The 20,361-nt window shown below is 43.4% G+C and overlaps 1 long non-coding RNA gene across 1 annotated transcript; it reads left to right on the top strand.

Annotated features, from left to right (window-relative positions):
* Positions 1–2,052: 2,052 nt before the first annotated feature.
* LOC309869634 lies at positions 2,053–17,645 on the top strand. The gene is made up of 3 exons (XR_014314295.1): positions 2,053–2,234; positions 7,213–7,647; positions 17,370–17,645. It is a non-coding gene; the product is annotated as an uncharacterized lncRNA (long non-coding RNA).
* Positions 17,646–20,361: the final 2,716 nt, after the last annotated feature.

Here is a 20,361-nt window from a genome sequence, read left to right as displayed (position 1 = left end):
GAAAGAGAGGCTGAACCATTAATTGGGATACCTATTCAAAATGAAATGGTTTCTGGTTTCACAAACAAGTGTGTCAATGTGCCTAGTCACAGAAATTCCACCCCTCCGGGGGTGAGGGGACAAAGAAACTGCTTGAGAGAAAGGTTCTTACTGGGATCTCTTGGTGTTCTGTGGGCTTCATATACTGAACTCCTAGGGCAAGGTTATGCATCAATGCGGGAGAGCGCCAGGCGCACAAGCAAGGTGGCAGGGTCTACAGAAGAGGGAAACACATAGCACGACAACAGGCAGGTGGAGCATCTAACCTGTCTTAGGGTCTCAAGGAGCACCCCTAGCCCACCCCAAGTCTCTGGCCTCCAAGCCTCATCTCAATTACCTGAAAGAGCGTTCTTTCCCACCTGGTTGTTACATAATCTTGCATAATACCAAGCTCTACCATTTAGTTTCCTCATCTAAAATAATAGAATCATTTCAGAAATGAATAACTGATTTTGGAAAGAACAATCTTATTCTGGAGTAAAGTCACACATTAAATATATGCCTGGTGAATAACAACATGAGACATGGGCCTGTGAGCCTAGAGATGGATGAGATTGTAAGAGTTTCTCAGTAAAATATTTCTGTGTCAAGTTCTGGTGCTTATCAGAGCACTAACATCTGTCTTAAAATATGTTCAGAAAATGTTTTGTGGAGAAGAAAAAAAGACAACAGGAAGAAGAAAGTAGGATGGTAATGAAGGAGAGAGAATAAAGAATAAAAATGGTGGGTAAAAATTAAAAATTAAAAAAAAAAATGGTGGGTAGAGCCCAGATGAGAAGGAAACCTTGAGAGAGAAGAAAGTAGGTTGGAGGATAAGGATGAGAGGAAGAGGCCAGGAAAAGGCTGAAAACTGGAGCATAAAAAAGCCAGTGGAGAAGGAAAGAGACAATGACTGTAAAAGGAAGGAACTACATTGCTGAACATACACTGGGAAAAAAACAAGACAAAGAACAAAGGAGGTAAAGGTGTGATCATGCAAATGATGGGGAAATGGGTGCCCAAGCAGCCTGGCCCTCTGCATTGCCCAGGGAGCCATATACTGCCACTAAATGGAAGCATAGAGCTTGGAAGACAAAAGAGGTTTGGGGTAACATCAGTGCCATCCAGAGCCAGTGTCTCCCTCCCCTTTGAATATCTCTGGGGGTGAACTGGAGGCAACCATTTGTGTCCCAAAAGCCTCCGCGAGCCATGTTTCTAAGAGCACCCTTCTCCATCCTTTACCAATTCCCAGCATGTCTGCTGGTATTTAAGACCAGATGGCGAAGATAGGACAGGGACTTCCAGAAGTCTTCGGGGCCTGGCCCCTTGACACTGCAATGAGATCTCTGTCCTGGCAGATTTTGTTCCATATATTCAAGCCTTTCTCTGGAACAAGTGCCTAACGAAGACTTTTCAAGAGTCCCTATGATAGGAGGACTGCCTAACTTTATCATAAAATATTTTCTAGCTCCTCAAATCTTAAAATAGTGAATATGGGGCACCTGGGTGGCTCAGTGGGTTAAAGTCTCTGCCTTTGGCTCAGTTCATGAGCCCTGAGTCCTGAGATCGAGCCCCACATCAGACTCTGCTCAGCAGGGAGCCTGCTTTCTCCTGCCTGCCTCTGTGCCTGTCTCTCTGCCTGCTGACTTGTGATCTCTGTCAAATAAATAAATAAAATCTTAAAAAAAAAAATAGTGAATGTTCCCCTTAGGAGTCTGTTTAATTTTTTTTCATTTACTATTCCCTATTTTCTGTTAGAAGACATGGAAAGCATTCCCTGAATTATGCTGGGGTTAGTTTGAGAATGCTTGTGCTGATGCAGGCATCAGGCTCGCCACAGCGGAGTTCCTATCCCTAAGTCATCAGTACAGACAAGAAGCTAAAAGCAAGAAGTGAACGATACGCCTGTGTTTGAGCAGGGAACTAATATGACCATCGCAATTAAGTGGAGCACACTAATAGAATTAACCAAATTTACCAGCTATTATGAGGTCATTGTTGATCAAATCCAAGAGTCTCATGGGAGAACTCAAAGGCTCCAGTCCCTCTCCCTCCACCTCTAGGGAGGATGATAAACATCAAAGATAATATTACATTCTTGAGATCACATCATGTTGATCAGCCCATCAGGAGATGGAGCTCTTCTGAGAGCAAAGGGGATACCATTTCACCCCAATTCATCCATTTTGTTCTATCTCTTCCTCAGGGTAACTAAGGTAATACCCAGATCTCCCTTCTCTCTGGAATTATCTAGCCTTGAAAGACCAGATGATATATAGGGGTCCTCAGACACACGGAGAAACCCCAACTGAAGAAAGACCAGAATGGCCTGGGTAGGCAGAGATAGGAGAGGTGAGAGCCAGGCTGATCTCCCCCATAAGCCCTTAACAGGGTGCTGTTCTTTCTGGTGCCTTAAGAGTCTCTTGGGGGATATTTTCTTCGGGGAAGGATGATGGTAACTCTTGGAGTCATGGTAACTCGGCCTTCACCTGTTGGATTGACTTCTTTTGTAATAATCCTGAGTGCATGAGAGGCCAGGATCAAGCAGACCAGGATACAGACTTCCAAGTTCCTTTCAACTATAAGAATCTGTGAATGGGGAGGATGGACACTTAAACTCTTCCCTGGCTATGAGGAAACAGCAGCAAAGAGCATTAACTCAGAAAAAAACAAGGCACAAGTTAAAGCCTGAATCCATCATAATTCCATGGCTAAAGTTAAGAGTTCATTGAATGCCTTCTAGGCCTTTTTAAATAGTTTATTGAGTGTCTAAGAACTTTATTTATTTTTTTAAAGATTTTATTTATTTATTTATTTATTTATTTATTTATTTATTTGAGAGGGAGAGAATACAAGCAGGGAGAGTGGGAGTGGAAGAAACAGGGCTTCCGCAGAGCAGGGAGCCTGATTAGGGGTTCAATCCCTAGACCCTGGGATCATGAACTGAGCCAAAGGCAGACGCTTAATGACTGAGCCACCCAGACTCCCCGCCCCATATATAGATAATATATAGATAGATAGATAGATAGATAGATACTATATATATATAATATCATTTAGTATTTACCAAAACTCTGTAATAAAGATATTATACTCAATTTACAGGTGAAGAAACTGAGGCACAGGGAATTTAAAGAGACTATCCAAGGTCTTATAACCAGTAGGCAGTTGAGCTGGGTTGGCTTGACTTCTGAGCCCATCACTACCACACTGCCTCTCTTGGAGACTCTCCATATAATATGATTGAGCCTATCACTTAAGTCCCAGAGCATCTCTCCTACCACCATGGACAACTGCACACACTTCTGCCTCTCACTGGGGGAATTTCTCCCAGTCAGGTGCATGCTGGCTGGCCAAATGAGAAATGATTGGGAATAATTGTGACATGATATGGTCTGGAATGAAGAGCAGATGGGGCTTGAGCACATGGAAGCCCTCTGGGTCTGATTTCAAGGGAAGGAGACATGGCCATCTTAATGATTTCCAGCATGTTTTGGCAAGAGGAGTTAGACAGGAAGGGTGACAGCCATGGCTGATATAGTCAGCAACAGCTAAAACCAAAAATTATCTCCTGCTTATAATTTTAAGTCATCATTTTCAACACGGCTAGAATGGAACCTAGAGGGGTTAAATGGGAGGGGCAGAAAGGCAAGGCCACAGGGGCCATCTTGCAGCAGTGGGCAGACTGAAGGGAAGAGGGACAATGGTGTGATGAAATAGCTTCTGGAGGGGGTGGTCTTCAGACAGCCTGACCCCAATTTCAGTTCTACCCCTAACTATGGCTCTAGACCATGGAGAAATCACTGACTCTCTTTGAATCTTGAGTGGCAGTTAAGCCTCTCGCAATTCCAAAATATTCTCATTTTACCCCCAGCCCATTAAATAATCCATGTAGAGGTATCTTCTCAATGGCAATTAAAAAAAAAGACAGGCATAGACTAGTGTCAAGTTTGCCATCCTGAGGGCATAAAGGAATGGATTTCTTTCTTTCTTTCTTTCTTTCTTTCTTTCTTTCTTTCTTTCTTTCTTTCTTTCTTTCTTTCTCCTGCATGTCAGTCGGCATGACCTTGGCTGCAAGTAAGAAAATACCAATTCAACTGACTTAAACAATATGGAAATGTATTTTGTAAAAAGTCCAGAAGTAGTCCAGCTCCAGAGTTAGTTCATCCTCAAAAATCCAGCTTCTTTCCATCTCTCCCCTCTGCCATCCTCTGAGGACAGCTTTGTTCTCAGAAAGAGGTTTTCCACAAGGTTACAAAAGAAGGCCACTATATTTCCAGGTGTCATTGTCAGACATGACAATGTCTAGTAGAAGAAAGAGTCAGTCTTTTCCCACACATCACTTTTTTAAGAGGGGGAAAAAAAATTTTCCAGAAGTCCTCTTATACCTCATCATCCGGAATTAGTTCTTCTGCTTAATCACAACCCATCACAGGCAAGGGAATGGTACCACCATTGACTGACTCTGACCATTCAGGATTAACAGAGAGACTTAGGGAGAGGCAGAAACTGGAACAAAATCAGAGCTCCAAGAGCAGGAAAGAGTTGGAAGTAACTATGAAGTTGGTAATTGTGGCAGAGACAACTATTTGATTTCCAGTACTTATTTTCCCCTTCTTCCTTAATAGCATAAACCCTGCTATTTAATTGGGTCATTTGCCATCCAGAATAAAGACTGCATTTGTCAGCTTTCTGTTTTCACCACTATGTGTGGACATGCCATTAAATTCTGGTCACTGAGCTATAAACAGAGGGGCTATGTGGAACTTTGGAAATGTTACTTCAGTGGAGCTAACTCAGCTTGGAGACCTGCCAACTGTATTCTGCTTTCCTCCTTCAAGCCTGCAACTCAGATGTTATGGCTGGATCTCTGTCAGCCATCTTGGATCCTAGGTCCACCTAGAGGATGGAAACAACATCCCAGAGTATAGGAAAGCAGAATGACAGAAGGAGCTAAGATGATTGGTGATCCCAGAGCCATCATACCTGCCTCAAACCTATTGCCACACTATGTGAAAGAATAAATGCGTGAATGCATAAGCCTTTGTCTTATCCGCTGCTTACCACCAGTACAATTCTTAACTGACACTACACCTCAGGAGTTAAATTATGTAGGTTAACTGAACTTATTCTCTCGGTCTGGAATGCATAAAAGACATGGGCAGTGAGAAATTCCGGAACAAAACGGATATGGGTACAAATTCTGGCTTTATCTCTTACAACCTGTGTGACCATCGGTGAGTAACTTCACTTCTCTGAGCTTACTTCCACCATCAGTAAAATAATGCTGCCTCTTCTTACTGGTCATGATAGTTGAATAAGAAAACATTTGTAAAGCCCTTTGTGTGGCAATCGCATATAACAGATGCACAGTAAGTGGTCTTAAATGTTTTGGAAAATAGTCAGTCACACACTTTGAAGGACTTAGAAACCACATAGCCCAAACCTCTCATTTTTATAGAAGAAAGTGAGCACCATAGAGGTGAAATCAGATTGCCAAAAGGTCTCTGAAGTCCCCCGTTGGAAGGCCCAGTTGTCATGCCTATTCACAAAAGATAATTTCATCATTCTATGCCCCTTTGCTCATGGCCTTGGCTCTCCAGGACTTCCCTTGTGGACACACTGCCCAGCCCCTGATGAAGGACAGAGGCTCAGCCCTAAGCATCAGCACCAAGATGGTGTTCTTTTCCTGCACTGATATCATCAGTCACATCATGTGGTACTACTTTAATTGCTGTCCTATTTTTGGAAAAATAGATGGCTAAACATAAGCCATTTTTTTCTTAGCATTTTTTTGGTTACTGAAGCAAAGTACTCAGTAAATAAGGACTGATTTGCATGGCATTTTGCATGAATAGCGATGTTGAATGAACAAGGTAACAGACTTTGAACTTTTGTAGACATTCTATTCAATTTTAAAATGATTTTTTGTTGTTGTTGTTAATTCCCAGTAGATTTCCACTGACATTAAAATCGCCCACAATTGGGAGGCCTCTGGTGGCTACAATGGGAAAATACAAAAGCAATTATAAGCCTGTGTGTATTTGTTTAGCTAGGTGAGGTATGCCTTTATTTATGTACATTGGGCTCTGCAGATTTTCCAGGCGTGGGGACCCTGGCTCTACTCTAAACCCCAGGTAGGTTTTGCATTTTAGACATCATCAGGGTCTTGCTGTGAGCCAAGGAGGACTCAGGCTGTGCTTTCCCAGGTCAGAACTGGTCAAAACAAAGCCCACAGAAATTCAAAGACAAGAAAACACTGGAAAGGAGATATAACCACCAATCTCATATTATACAGGTAGTAATGTATTCCAATCTTGGCTTGTATATTAAATAGATAGCAAGTTCCATACTCAAATAACTCAGTAAAAGACTTTGGGTGTCCTTTCCACCCAGCACAAGGAGAATGGCCCATCGCTCAAGAAACTTGCCTAGTGCGACTGTTTGTTCACATAACTCACCCCAGAGCATAATTGTAGAGCGCGGCAGTGATGAATGACTAGGAGAGAACAAATAGAATATAATAATAATCCTACTCTGAATTTAAATAATGCTTTTCCTCCCCAGAGGTTTGAGGGTTTTCCTATAGATTAAAAGGTAAGGGTGGGTATTTTAATCCCCATTTGTGGATAAGGAAATAGAGATGTAAGCTGTTTTTCCAGAGACTTACAATAAAAGCCTATTCGAGGCAAATAATAACCTTCGACATTATCTTGCCATCCCCTCATTTCTCAAATGAAGGAACTGAAGTCAGGCTGGCGACGTGATTTTTTCCAGGACTGTGTCATTAATGGCCAAATAACACACCTAACCCTTCACGGAGCCAGAAGCAAGCATTAAGTCCCCAGACAATCCAGTAAATACCTGTCCCATTTTCAAGCCCAGCTTTTCCAGGAACATAGCACCAAAACAGACTTCCCACCTAGCACATCAAGGGCCGAGTCTCCCTGGGGTCTGAAAGGCCATGGTCAGTGGTAATGCCTGCTCTCAGAATCCCGGGGCACAGGAATAAACTCTTCCAACATTTATATACAGAAATCTCCTCTCCATATTATAAGAGCGCTCAAATTTCCTACCTAACTCTGTCTTTCCACCATTATCGTAGTCACTCACGTCCCATAAGAAGATGGGAGGCGGCTGAGTGTGGGAAGAACCTCAATAGATATCTGCCCTCAAAGATTCTCTTCTCTGCAGGTATCAGCCCTTCCCTGGGCTTCAATGCACCATGATATGCGGCCCAGACCCCCAAGCCATGCATAGCCCCATCAGGATCTGGATTCGCCTGAGGATGAAGATCCAGGGGTGAGTCTGGCATGGCAAGAAGCTGCAATAGGTTGGGCATGGCTCTGGGGCTACAAGAGGCCGGGGTAGCAGCTGTCAGGGGTGAGACGCCAGAGGCCACGGAAGAATGGACAGTATGCTACAAGAGAGAAAGGCACTGTCACGGCGCTTGCTCTCTGAGACACTTGATCAGAACAGTAGACAAAGGTCGGAGCAGAGGCTGCAACCACATAGAGCCCACGCTTTCCCTGCCTCTCCTCCGCCTGCCAGATGACCTCACCATCTTCCTCCACATCCCTTGGCTGCCCGAGATTCTTCCTGCCCCGGGGCCTCTACCTGTGGCCTGTGGTAAGCTCTGTATGCTCCTACTGTCAAGAAAGGTGGAAAACACTTGACCTTCTCTCCAGCCCCATCACCCCCCACTGACAACCTCCTTATGGGACCAAAGCCCATCTTCCTTGCTTACAAGAGAAAGGAGGGTTGCTCTTCAGATGACACACCAGGCCCTTTTCTCTTGGCTAATGTTCCTCCCAAGGTCCTGCATTTCACATCAGGAATAGATTCTACTTAGCAGAAATGGCGATGATAAAAAGTTCCAATTCTAAATCACAGTATGTTCTAAGATACAAGGGCACACATGACATCACCAATAATTCAGATATTGCATAAATATTTACCACACAAAGCCATTATCCAGAGGAACAGAAGAGGGATGATGAGGTACACAGAGTTCCTGACTGAACTCCTTTCCCCTGCAAACTGGTAGTTTTGTGGGATACCCTTGACCTCTGAACTTCAGTGACAGGCACAGCCTTTGTGCCCCAGATTTTTGCCCACCCATCTCACCATTTGGCTCCCACCAGCAGCCAACCACAGCAGCACAGGCACAAACGTTCCAGTGCTCAGTTCTGGATGTCTCAGGAGCTTCACGTGTTAATGGACAGCTCTCCAGACCTCTGCTCCCTCTCCCTCCCGCTGTCCACATTTGGGCCATTTCACTGCTGATTAGCACTTCAGATGGAGGACGTGGAGGAGTAAATGTGAAAATCTGATTACTCAGTGTTGCTGGTTTCTGGAAGCAGTGGTGAAACATGGGCTGCAAAAGAAGGCAAAGCCATTAGCTACTGAAATCTGTGGATTTCCAGAACCATATTTCCTCACGAATAATTGAGAATTGACAGTAAAGCTATTTTTTCTTCAACTTTCTTCAGGAAGAAAAAAAAAATTTTTTTTATGCCAACCTCATGGGGCTAGCTAGACCAGGGACTATAAATAATCCATGGCTTCTGGTAAGCACCAAAAACTCAAAGTTTGGGGAGTGAGGCCACAGACAGAAGAGAATTCGAAGGTTTCTGGGATCATACGGAAGTGGAGCTCAGCTCACCACGTGTCCCTTCTGTGCCCACATGTGCAACATAGATGGCAACCTGCCCCTCCATCTCACTCTTCCTGCACAGCCTTCACCCCTACCCCTGTACCCACTCAGACTGGCCTTTCACTGTCCCTTTCACATCTCACCCTCTCCTGCCTTCACCCCTGCCTGAAATTCCTTTCCCAAATCCAGGTCTTCATGGCCTGGTTCAAGTCTAGGAGCACCACAAAGATCTCAGGACGATGCCGGGCTGTTGAATCCTCCACCCCAACACTATCTGGTCCTCCAGGCAGGAACTGTGGGCAAGTCCTTCAGCCTGCCCAAAGCTCAGATGGGCTCCAAGGGTAAGGGGGCAGCAGCCATGTGCTTGGGCAAGGCCCAGCCTGCCCAAGATCCAGGCCCTGTGGTCTCCTCATGTCAAGTCCATCTCTGTGTCCTCTTCTATAAAACGAGCCCAGAAATAGAATCTACCTTCTAGATTTGTTTTGAAACCTAAGTGAGAGAAGACTTTGAAGCACTTGGCAAGGGGCCAGGCAGAAAGTAAGCTCTGGGTGCATGGCAATTATGAGCATTTTAGCCATGTCCCCACCACCGCAGAGACAGCACTTGGGCCCTGCTCTGGGCCTGAGCCACCACTGGTGTTACCATCTGTCAGGAGAGTCCCAAGGTTGTGTGGCTTGTACCGCAGTGCCTAGGACTTTTCATCAACCATCTCTTGGATGTTTCTTTAGATTCCTTTCTCCCCAAAGATGCAGACTCAGGAGCCAGGCTGACTTAACAATTCGTACTTAAGAGACCCAGGACCACACTGTTAACTGGTCAAGCTCAGAACCTGCTCCTTCTTCCTTAAAACTGACTTCCTCTCAGGAGGAGCCTTGATTCTCATGCAAGTAGGTTACCAGGAGACCTCGGGATTTTAGATATCCTCCAGGCCTGTCAATGCGTTTAGACTTCAGGCCGGCATCTCCTCCCACTTCAGTTTACAATTAGAATTAAATTACACGCCCTTCAAAACTGACAGTTCACAGCTCTGGAACCAGTAGAAAAACGACCACCTGCCACCGCTCAGTGTTTCCTCCACACCTCCTAGTTACCTCCTCTCCCTTCTTTCCCACCCCCAACCCCGTGCAGCTGCCCTGACCACCCCAGGAGGGGCCACCACCCTTCCCTCCCAGGTGGGCTATACAAGCAGTGCCACCTTCTGGACACAGACTGGCCTTACCTTCCCCCTCCGGGAATGGGAGAAGGGAGATGGGAGTAGGGAGAGGAGTGGGAGGGGTGGGGCTACTGGGTCCTTCCCTCTTGCTAACACTGCACTTACTAGACAGCTTGGCTGCAGTTCTGCAATGGTTAACATTTTCCTTTTAAAAAGTGAGGAGACACATGTTGTAAGAGAAGAATGAAGGGCCAAAATGTAAACAAGACCTATAAATTAGGAAAAATAGATTCCATTTTAGACAGACTTTTACCTTAAAATTGTGAAGTGTAAACAGTGATGACTGCACATTTACATTTTTTTTCATTTTTTTTTTTTTAAGCAACCTCTCATGGGAAAGTGTCAGCTTTATAATTCAATATAATGGTATATCTCTTTGCCTTGGTATAAACATAATTACTGGTCTAGAGACCCTTCCTAAGTAAGAGACAAAAGGACAGTACACCCTCTTAGTGATGTCTAGAAATAGGTTTGGGCTCCTCCTCTCCTAATAGAAGACCATGTTATGATAGAAAAAACATCTTATGGACATTGGATCCCACTTCTCACTGGGTCTCAGGGAAAAATTGCAGGATGGTATCCAAATACCCTATTAGCCTACAACTCCTATATAAGAGTAAGTCGCCTTAAAGGAAGGGAAGTTCTCTTTCAGAAGAGGGGATTTCTAATCACAGTGTCCCTCTTTGCGATATTGAATTTCTTATTTGTAATAAGTCATGCTCTGTATATAAGTAATTATATTATTGGTGTTTTCAATCATCAAAATAAATAATTATAACTAACAGTTTACCAAGCACTTACTAAAACATATTATTCTAAAACCCATATATATCTTAGCTTATTTAATTCTTGCAACAATTGAACATGGTAGTACTATCATTAGCCCTGCTTTAGAAACTGCGAGACAGACAGAACTAATTGCCCAAAGTCACACACAACCAGGATTTGAACCCAGCAGTTTAACTCCAGAGGCCATGAGTTTAACCGTTACTGCACTCTGCCTTATAGTAGATCAGCAACTCCAAGGTGACCACCAGGGAACTTTCCAGGGGAGGTGGGGGGTGGGGGCAGGGGTAGGGGAAGCAGTCCTTCTAACTCCATAGCTCTTTCTTACCCTCTACTTTTTTTATTTAAGCATCCATTTATCCATCCACAATCCTTATCCTAATCCTAAACATATTAGTTAAGTAGATAAAGATACAGATAATAAGACAAACAGAGACACAGAGGTAGAGACAAGATAGAGAGACAGAGAGAGAGGGAATGTGAGGCAACGAACAGAAGATTGACAGCACATGAGGAGATTTTAACCCAAGGTTCTTTTTCTTTAAGATTTATTTATTTTAGAGGTGGGAGGTGGAGGGGCAGGGAGGGGGGGAAGAGGGGGAGAGTGAGAGAGAGAGAGAATATCAAGAAAATTCCCTGCTAATCACAGAGCCCAAGCAGGCCTCTATCACCTGAGCAGGGCTCCACAACCCTGAGTCCAAGATCATGAGACCACAACCTGAGCCAAAATCAAGAGGCAGATTCTTACCCGAGTGAACCATCCAGACACCCCTGACCCAGGGTTCTTAGCCTGGAGTCTCTGGGATCCATGAGCTCCCTGAGATTATATGCATAGTATCCTGTGTATGTGCATTGTTCTGGGGAAAGAGTCCTTCGCTTTCTGAAGATTCTCAGAAGTGTCTGTTTGCCCCAAAACATTAGGAATTAACAATAGCAATAACAAAATTGTACACACACCAACCAACTCTGTTTTTTTTTTTTTTCATATGGGACCATCTCTTACACAATTTATGTTCTCCCTTTTGGTCAACAAGTGAAAGAAGATAGAAAGGAAGCCTAGAACATCAAGAGACATCCAGACTATCTTTAGAACTCATTAACATGTTCTTAATTACTTTCAACAATTAGTGCACTATGTACTAGATATTGCATCAAACCTAAATAAAGAAGAGGGAAGGAGAATCAATGTTTACTAAGTACCTACTATATATACTGGGCACTTAATTTTTCTAACACGTATTGTAGGTATTGTTATTGTTGTTCTCAAATGATTGATTTTTTTCTAAAAGTACAAGTTTTTGAGACTATACAAATTGTACCCAAGTTCAGACAATCAGCAAAGGGCTCTCCACATGCATTAAAGTCAAATTTATCTACAGCTACAAACCTGGTTTTTCCCTATGCTTCATCCTGCCCTGAGAAAAGCAGGAAGGGCTAATTATTGTATGCATCACTAACGACCTTGGCAAATCTTCCCAGGGTCTGTCAAAATAAATATGGGTATGTGTGTACATGTGTTCTTGGGACAAGGTGGCCAAGCTCTATTGCATCTCAGAGGCAACAAATATTCAGAAAATAAGCCCATTGTTTGAAGATTAAACAACTCAATGCTGTTATTATTTCTAACTTCTGAATCTTTCCATTAATTCATCACCTTATTCCACCAATCGCACCGAGGAACTCTATGCTAGGCATTGGGTAGGGCCTAGCATATCATCTGGTAATATCATCTCCAATAGACCTTGCATGCAGTCCCTGCCCTCTAACAGAGACCACAGGCCTGTGATCAGATTATTATAATACTGTGGAAAATAGTTTAGAATATAAGAATGTGCTGAGTCCAGTGGCAGAACGTAGAAGGAGCAAGATATTTAGGCTGAACCTTAAAAAATTAGGAGAACTTTCCAGGCAAACAATGTGCGTGGTTAATTTCCTGTGTCCGTTGTCTGGGTCTTGATGCTCAGATATCGGGTCAAACATTATTCTGCATGTTTCTTTGAGGATATATTAAATAAGATGAACATTTAAATTGGTGGACTTTGAGTAAAGCATATTGCCCTCCATAATGTGGGTGGTCCTCATCCAGTAAAGTGAAGGCCTGAGTAGAACAAAAGATAGACCTTCCCCCAGCAAGAGAGGATTCAGCCAGTAGATGGCCTTCAGACATGAACGGCAGTAGCCACTCTTCACCCTGAACATTTGGACTTGGACTTCCCCACCTCCTCCCACCACTGTATGAGCCAATTTCCTAACATAAATTGTTCTCTCTATATATTTTTTTATTTTGAAATATATATATTCATATTTTGGGATATCAAATATATAAATATACATTTCTACTAAAGTATATGTTTATATTTCAATCCCATATATGTATTTTTTTGTGTTGGTTTTGTTTCTCTGGGGAATCCTGACTGATGCACACTATGAGCAAGAATAATCTAGGCGGAGGGAACAAATTCATGCCACAGAGGCATGAAGATGCATGGCAACTTGGGAAACTGCAAGTTGTTCAGTCATTTTATTCAGCCCTGTTCTGGAGCCCCGTCTTACTGACTGGCCTGATCACCTATGCTTTGCTCCTATAAACCAAAGTTCCGGTATCTGCCACCTTGACAGAAGCACATACAACTATCACTGTCAAGAAACAAGATGTGCTCGGGACATCCTATTCTTTCTGCCATGATTTTAACATCAGTACCCTTGGGGAAAATCCACATCAGTGAAGATTTTCCAGAAAAGAAAACCAACAGCATGTGTGCAGTTGAAGTCCGAAGGCAGTCTGCCGGCAGAATTCCTTCTTGCCCACCATCAAGACTCTTAGAGACAGCTGAGATGAGTCATGATCTGCTCTTGTCAACTTCCCTGAGCCATACTGTCTCTTTAAAGCTATCTGAAGGCTGTACTTGTGCCATGAATGAGATTCAAGAATTTCACGAAACCCTCGAAAATGTTTGTAAAATTGTGAATGCACATACAGATATCTGGGGGAAAGGTCTAGAGCTTTCAGCACTTCTTTTTTTTTTTTTTTTTTAAGATTTATTTATTTATTTATTTGACAGACAGAGATCACAAGTAGGGAGAGAGGCGGGCAGAGAGAGGGAATCAGCCTCCCCGCTGAGCAGAGAGCCTGATGCAGGGCTCCATCCCAGGACCCTGGGATCATGACCTGAGCCAAAGGCAGAGGCTTAACCCACTGAGCCACCCAGGCACCCCATCATCACTTCTTTAAGACCACAACTTACTCCATCCAAAAAGAAAAATAATTTAAAAACATGTACTTTATTGGGTAAGAGATCATTTGAATATAAAAGGATAGGTTAGGCCTACAACTCCGTGTCCCAGATAACTTGACTGATGTGGTTCAATGACCTTCCAGAAATAGGAACTGTGAAAATGGATTCCTATGTTGCTATGGCTTCCTTCATCTTCATTAGATTGTGTCTCTTCTCGATGCATTTGGTCAAATGAACTTAGTTTCTTTCTCCCTGCTAAGGCAGCACCAAGGTCAAAGACTAGGCATTAGGAGACTTGACCTCAGCCTGGTCTTGGCTCTGACGTTCACCTGTTGTGTGACTTTGATGACTCATTCCACTGTCCTGAGCCTCATGATATCTCAAGGTTTGGGTTGAATGATCTCTATGGTCCTGCCTGACTCTCATGGTGTTGTCATCAGTCACTCTGAATTACTGTCATCTGCCTGTTGGTGACATTGCTTCAGGCTGCTCTTCAATGCTCTGGACAGGTGATGTTGCCTTAGACCTTCTTCTACCTGCCCCTCTAATGGAGCTAAACAGCCATGCAGATTAGCAAAGGCCATTGGCTGGGAAAGAAACTGACTCTGTGAACGGAAGAATTTTCATATAATTTAAAATTATGAACCACAGAACTTAACCCATGATTCTTCAGGCTGTGAGTACCCCCTGCTATTGAAGGGGGCACCCCTGAGTGCTTAGGAATAGAGGAAGACCAGTGGCAATTTTGCAGGATAGTTTGAAAAGTGTTCTGATTATTATTTTTATCTCATATGATTCATTAAGGCTGTTCAAAATAGCCTTCCACAAGAGGTGAACTGTAATCATTTTTATTAGCTGTGCCACATCTCATACACTAGCTATATTTCACACATCAGGAAATCAGTTCTTACGATGAAGGAGACAGTTTGATGCAATGAAAAAAATATTAGATTGGGAGTTCTAAGACCTGAGTCATGATCCCAGTTCATCCATTAACTCACCACATATACAACTCCAGGTACAATTATCCGTGTGAAATCACCAGTTTTCTGTCCTACTTAACCAGTATTTCCTCTGGGATTTTTTTTTTTTTTCCATAAAAAGGTTATGGGGTGTGACGCTTTAGATGGTGAAGAGGCCTTATCTTACTTCATCTCTGGTTGTCTCTCAATACCCATTCCAGCCCCTCCCCCACTACTACTGTGCAACACCCAACGTTTGGGGTTAAATAGACCCCACTCCTTGGGGTGTGCCTTGCTTGATTGGAGCCATTCATAGGGAATGATTCAATACTGGGCAACAAATTGAAGCATGAAGTCAATCAGCACCTGTCAATCCCTTGGCCATGGGGGCGGGCACAGGACCCAAAGTGGATAAAAAAAAAAATTAACTAAAAAATAAAAACAGGGGCGCCTGGGTGGCTCAGTGGTTTGGGCTGCTGCCTTCGGCTCGGGTCATGATCTCAGGGTCCTGGGATCGAGCCCCACATCGGGCTCTCTGCTCCGCAGGAAGCCTGCTTCCCTCTCTCTCTCTCTCTGCCTGCCTCTCTGCCTACTTGTGATCTCTGTCTGTCAAATAAATAAATAAAATCTTTTAAAAAAATAATAAAATAAATAAATTAATTAATTGATTGATTAAATTAAATAAAAAATAAAAACAGAAAAAGAGTTTGTCGGTACCTCCTTTTCTTTAGCCCTGGAGGAGGCCTTAGTCCCTATTGCTGCTGGGAGTCAGGACTTTATTCATTCTTCCCTCCAGCCTGATTTTAGTCATGGCCTATGCTCTAAGCACAGTACAGTTCTAAGTGCTAGGGATGCCAAGTCTTCATAAAAAAGCAAAGAAATACATTGTTTATTGTCAAAAGACAAGGTCTAAAAAGAAAAACATAAAGCAAAATAAGAAAACAGAAAGTTATGGTGTGTGATACTTTCGATGGCGAAGCAAATTAAGGGAGGTGTAACCAAAGAAACAGAGTTGCTTAGAGGAGCGTGAGATGGGGCCCAGGTAAGGAAACCTGGGAAGACTTCCCAATGGAGGTGACATTTGGATAAGTCAGAGAGCAAATAGAAAAACGAGACTTAATACGCAAGTCACTTTGAAAACAAACCCCTCTCTCTCCCTCTCTCTCTTTTCTAAGATATTATTTATTTATCTGAAAGAGAGAGACAGAGAGCATGAGCTAGGGGAGGGGCAGAGGCGGAGGGAGAAGCAGGTTCCCCACTAAACAGGGAAACAGGGGCTGGATCCCAGGACCCCAGGATTATGACCTAAGTGGAAGGCAGACTCTTAACAGACCAAGCCACCCTGGTTCCCCAAAATAAGGTCATTTCTTAATGACTGATTAGGTTTGGGAGTTTAAAGAGAAAGATGAATCAAATACTATTTAAAAGCAGTATTTTATAAATAAATAAATAAATAAATAAATAAATAGAAGCTGTATTTTCTGCTCCACGCGCAGTGCTCCATGCAGGAGCTTGATCTCACCACCCTGAGATCAAGACCAGAGCCAAGGCCAAGCAAGATCCCACGTTTAACTGACTGAACCACTCAGGTGACCCTAAAAGCGGTACTGTTAAAACTGCAATTTATATCTCCTTAATGGATCATGAACCCAAATTTAATGGGTCACAATCAGGTGTTCTTAGTGGGATGGAATTAATCAGAATAAAACAGAGGACATCACACGTGGTGAGGTAAGTACCATTTTGTGAAACTTCTAGTTACGTGTGTTTGTGTGTCTATATCTGTATACTTAGTCAAGATGGAAAAAGTAGCTCCTACCATGGATCATGGTTAAAAAAAACAAAAATTGAAAACATTGACTCAGAGATTCTAAATCTACATCAATAGAAGACGGTAGAACCATTAGTTTAAAAAGAGACAGAGAGAGATTAACAAATGCCAATAGTTTTGACGATGAAGATTTTGAGTTTGAGTTTAAGGTTACAGCAGAATATCTAACACGAAGGCAGTTTAAAAAGTAAGTGTAGATGGGGAAATGTCAATGCTAAAGACAGGAATCTGGGACTCATCTGCAGAGAAATTACCGTTGAAACTACGGCAATGAATAAGGTTACTAGAGGGGAAAGTTTAAGAAACCGGGGGGAAATGTCAAGGAGAAAGCCTTAGGTTCTAATCTTTTGGGAAAGGAGTGGGAAGAAAAGATGACAAAACTGTGAGAGACAGAATCAGAGGCCCAGGGCAAATCAGGAGATGAAGGACCAGGAGGTCCAATAGAGAAGAGAATTTCAATCATGTCAAATGCTCTCAAGAGTTGAGGCAGAAAACCTAGATTAAGAAAAGCCATCGGATGCAGCAATGTGGAGCACAGAAACGGTTTTCAAGAAAACTATTCGGCAGAGGAAATAGAGGTCAAGGTGATTACAGCATAAAACCGGTGTGTTTTGCAGTGAGGAGAAGCGTGGGGAATGAACATGTGATCTTTGCTTTCCCTTTCCAGCTTCATCGCGTTATTTCCAAGGGATGGTTCTCAGAGTCATTGCTGCCAACTTAAACTCTTCACTCATCCTGTTTCCCTACCACGTCTTGAAGTATCTTGGATTTTTCCTCCAGCTGACGATCATCGGCAGCACCGAACATGCTTCAAGGGCTCGAAACAAGCTTGTCTTAGTCAAAGGATCATATTTAACATTTTCAATGCCGATGGGTGAATCCTGAGCCACGGGATGGGCTCCCACTTCTCCCAGGCCTGTCTCCATCCCGGCAATGCCAGGAGAATTCATCTTCAGTAAGAGATTGTTGTTGTTTTTTGGGGGGGGGGGAGCGAGAGGATGCGAGGGAATTCTTGAATGGGATTTGTATCTATTGCACATGCGAGGCTCCATGTCCAATCCCAGAAGGGATTAAGCCTTTGACGACCTAAGAGTTTCAAATAATGTAAATGAAAGTGTTGTCCAGCAAGAGTGCAGACACTGTTGTGCTGTTTACTGATCTGGGGCTTCCTCAGGACTCAGAGATTAGGGACTCTGGTCTGGGACTGGAGGGGTGGGGGAGATGAGGGAGGAATGCGAGCTGGAAGAGACTGACTCCAGCAGGAGAGCAGCAGCACAGGCTGAGGGCAGGGAGGAAAGCCCCCCATCAGAGGCTCTGAGACAGTGTCTCCAGTAGCAGCAATAACTCGTGGCCAGTTTCACACCGTTTTCCCCAACTTGTAATTTTTCTTATAATCTGAAGTCTTTGGTAAAATTTCTAAACTGCTACAACCTTTCACTAGTCCTAACGAACACCGAGGGCTCACCGTGTCCCTGGTGAACTTCTGGGCACCCCACCTATCCTTAATTCATTGAGTCTCAGAGCTACTCTGAGAAGGAATTATTATGATCAGTCCCACTTCACAGATGGAGAAACCGAGGTACAGGCAGGTTATGTAACTTGCTTGAGGTCATGCAACCCGTCAGGGTCAGAACCTGAACTTGGCCTCATGAAGTCTGACCACAGAGCTCATAATCTTAACCACCGCTCATCTCTCTATCTTCATGTATGTTGGTGTCAGCTTGGGAAATAAAGGAAGGCTCTGGAATGACAGCTTGGTGTGGACCGGAGATGCTGGTGCACCACAGAGGTGAGAGTGAGCCCAGCAGAGGAAATCTGGGAGAATTCTGTAGCAAGGGCTTGGCAGTAACATTTGCAGAATATAAGCAATTCCTGGGAATGCTAGCAGCCCTCAGGAAGGACCCTGGAATTCCTGCAGAACCACAGGGCAGGGACTGTCACTAGAGAAACGGGCACATGGAAAGGGCGAGTTCCACCTCTGGGAAACATGATGATGCGTGGACAGTGCCTTTCCTAATGCTTGGACACTCGGCAACCCATTCCTGCATATGTTAAGCCTTGCCGTCAGTTTCTAACGCTCCTGCTGACATCCCTGGAAAGGCCATCCAGATTCTCATTCTATTACCAGGATGCAGCTCATACTCACTGTCTGTTATTTGCGGGTCAGGAGGCAGACTCTGTGGCATGACTTCCCCCCTTTTCCCTCCATGTGACTTCTAAGGCGTATCTGCAGCCTCCTAAGTTGCATTCTGTCTTGAAAAATAATTATACTTATCCACAGATAAATAGACCAGAATGAAATCAATTTTCCCCATTAATAAAAGAGATTTGTGTGAATATTATTCTTGATCAAAGTAACTGAAAGCCAATGGGGGAATACAAAGTTTATATGAGCAGTTAGTAGTCAATTCACCCGAGATGAAAGTATATTAGACTAAAATAAACATTTGTTAGAACAATACGTGGTAATTTTGTTTCTTTGGAGGAGGAATGCCAATGAGAAACTTAGGTGTGGAAAGACAAGATAACCGCCTTCCCCCTAACCCAAAAAGAAAATAAGCTGCTTATCAGGCCTGGCGAGTCCATGGTATATGGTCAGCCTTATTAGCATATCTTAATTGGGAATTAGACTGTCACCGGCAGAACACATTATAAGTGAAAAACTGGGGAGACAAAAATAATTCATTTAAATTCCAAATACACATCTTGTTTCCTACCTCTTTCTTGAAGTTGTTTACCTTTGCCTTTTCCTTTGGTTTTCCTGTTACTCATCTCATCTGTCTTTTTTTCTGCCCACAGCCGCACTCTGAACTTTCAGTGAGCTGTCCTAATCCCGTGTCTCCCCAGTTCTATTTGTGACGTATCTCCGCAATCACCAGAAGTTAGTAGTTCGTTTATACGGCCCTTTGTTTTATACTGCTTTTCTTTCATCTCTACCTGACATTACTGGTTCTCATTCATCTTTCGCTTTGTCTTTCCCACTTTTCTCTCTCTCCCGCCCCCCTCCTCTCTTCTCTACCTCTCTCTAACTCATTCACACAAGCTCCATCTCACATAGACATTAACTTATAATAAAAAAATGTCTTTGCCAGTTACAAATTCTGTTCACGTGACTGCCGCCCAGGGATTTAGGATTGTATTAAGATTGGGTGTATCTCAACAGCCTGTGCTCTAAGCTGCAAATGCTTTCTTGACCCTCTCCCACTTCACACAACTGGTGGAATAACATTATCTGTTATCTCCTTCAAACAGGGTTGAGAGACACACACTGCTGAATTTACATTCAGCCTAGACTGCCTCTATATTATGGAAGACATTGTTTGCTTTCAGGATGGAGGACACTAAGTGCCCACATTCCCAGCCTCAACGGTTAAATTTGTTTCTTTGCTTAACTCGTGGGAGCAAGTACCCTGGTGGGCAACCTCTTCCCTGAACGTGGGAGGAGTCATGAAAGCTATTGAATTTGGTTCATAGATAGCTTAGGTGTGAGTACTCCCCAGTTACTCTAGGACCTGTAGTAGTATTGGTGGGTAGCGTGTTTGATAAACACCTTCAAATAAAACAAAGAACATACAACTTGCAACTGACTGTTTATCTCACGGACTTGACCTGGCTGTGAGAAGACTGTAGTGAGAAATGAACTCTTTTCCAGGGAGCAT

This window comes from Mustela nivalis (assembly GCF_964662115.1).
Source record: "Mustela nivalis genome assembly, chromosome: 7".
NCBI lineage: Eukaryota > Metazoa > Chordata > Mammalia > Carnivora > Mustelidae > Mustela > Mustela nivalis.
The sequence above is the reverse complement of the archived record's forward strand: the minus strand, read 5'-3'. Positions and strand labels throughout refer to the sequence as shown.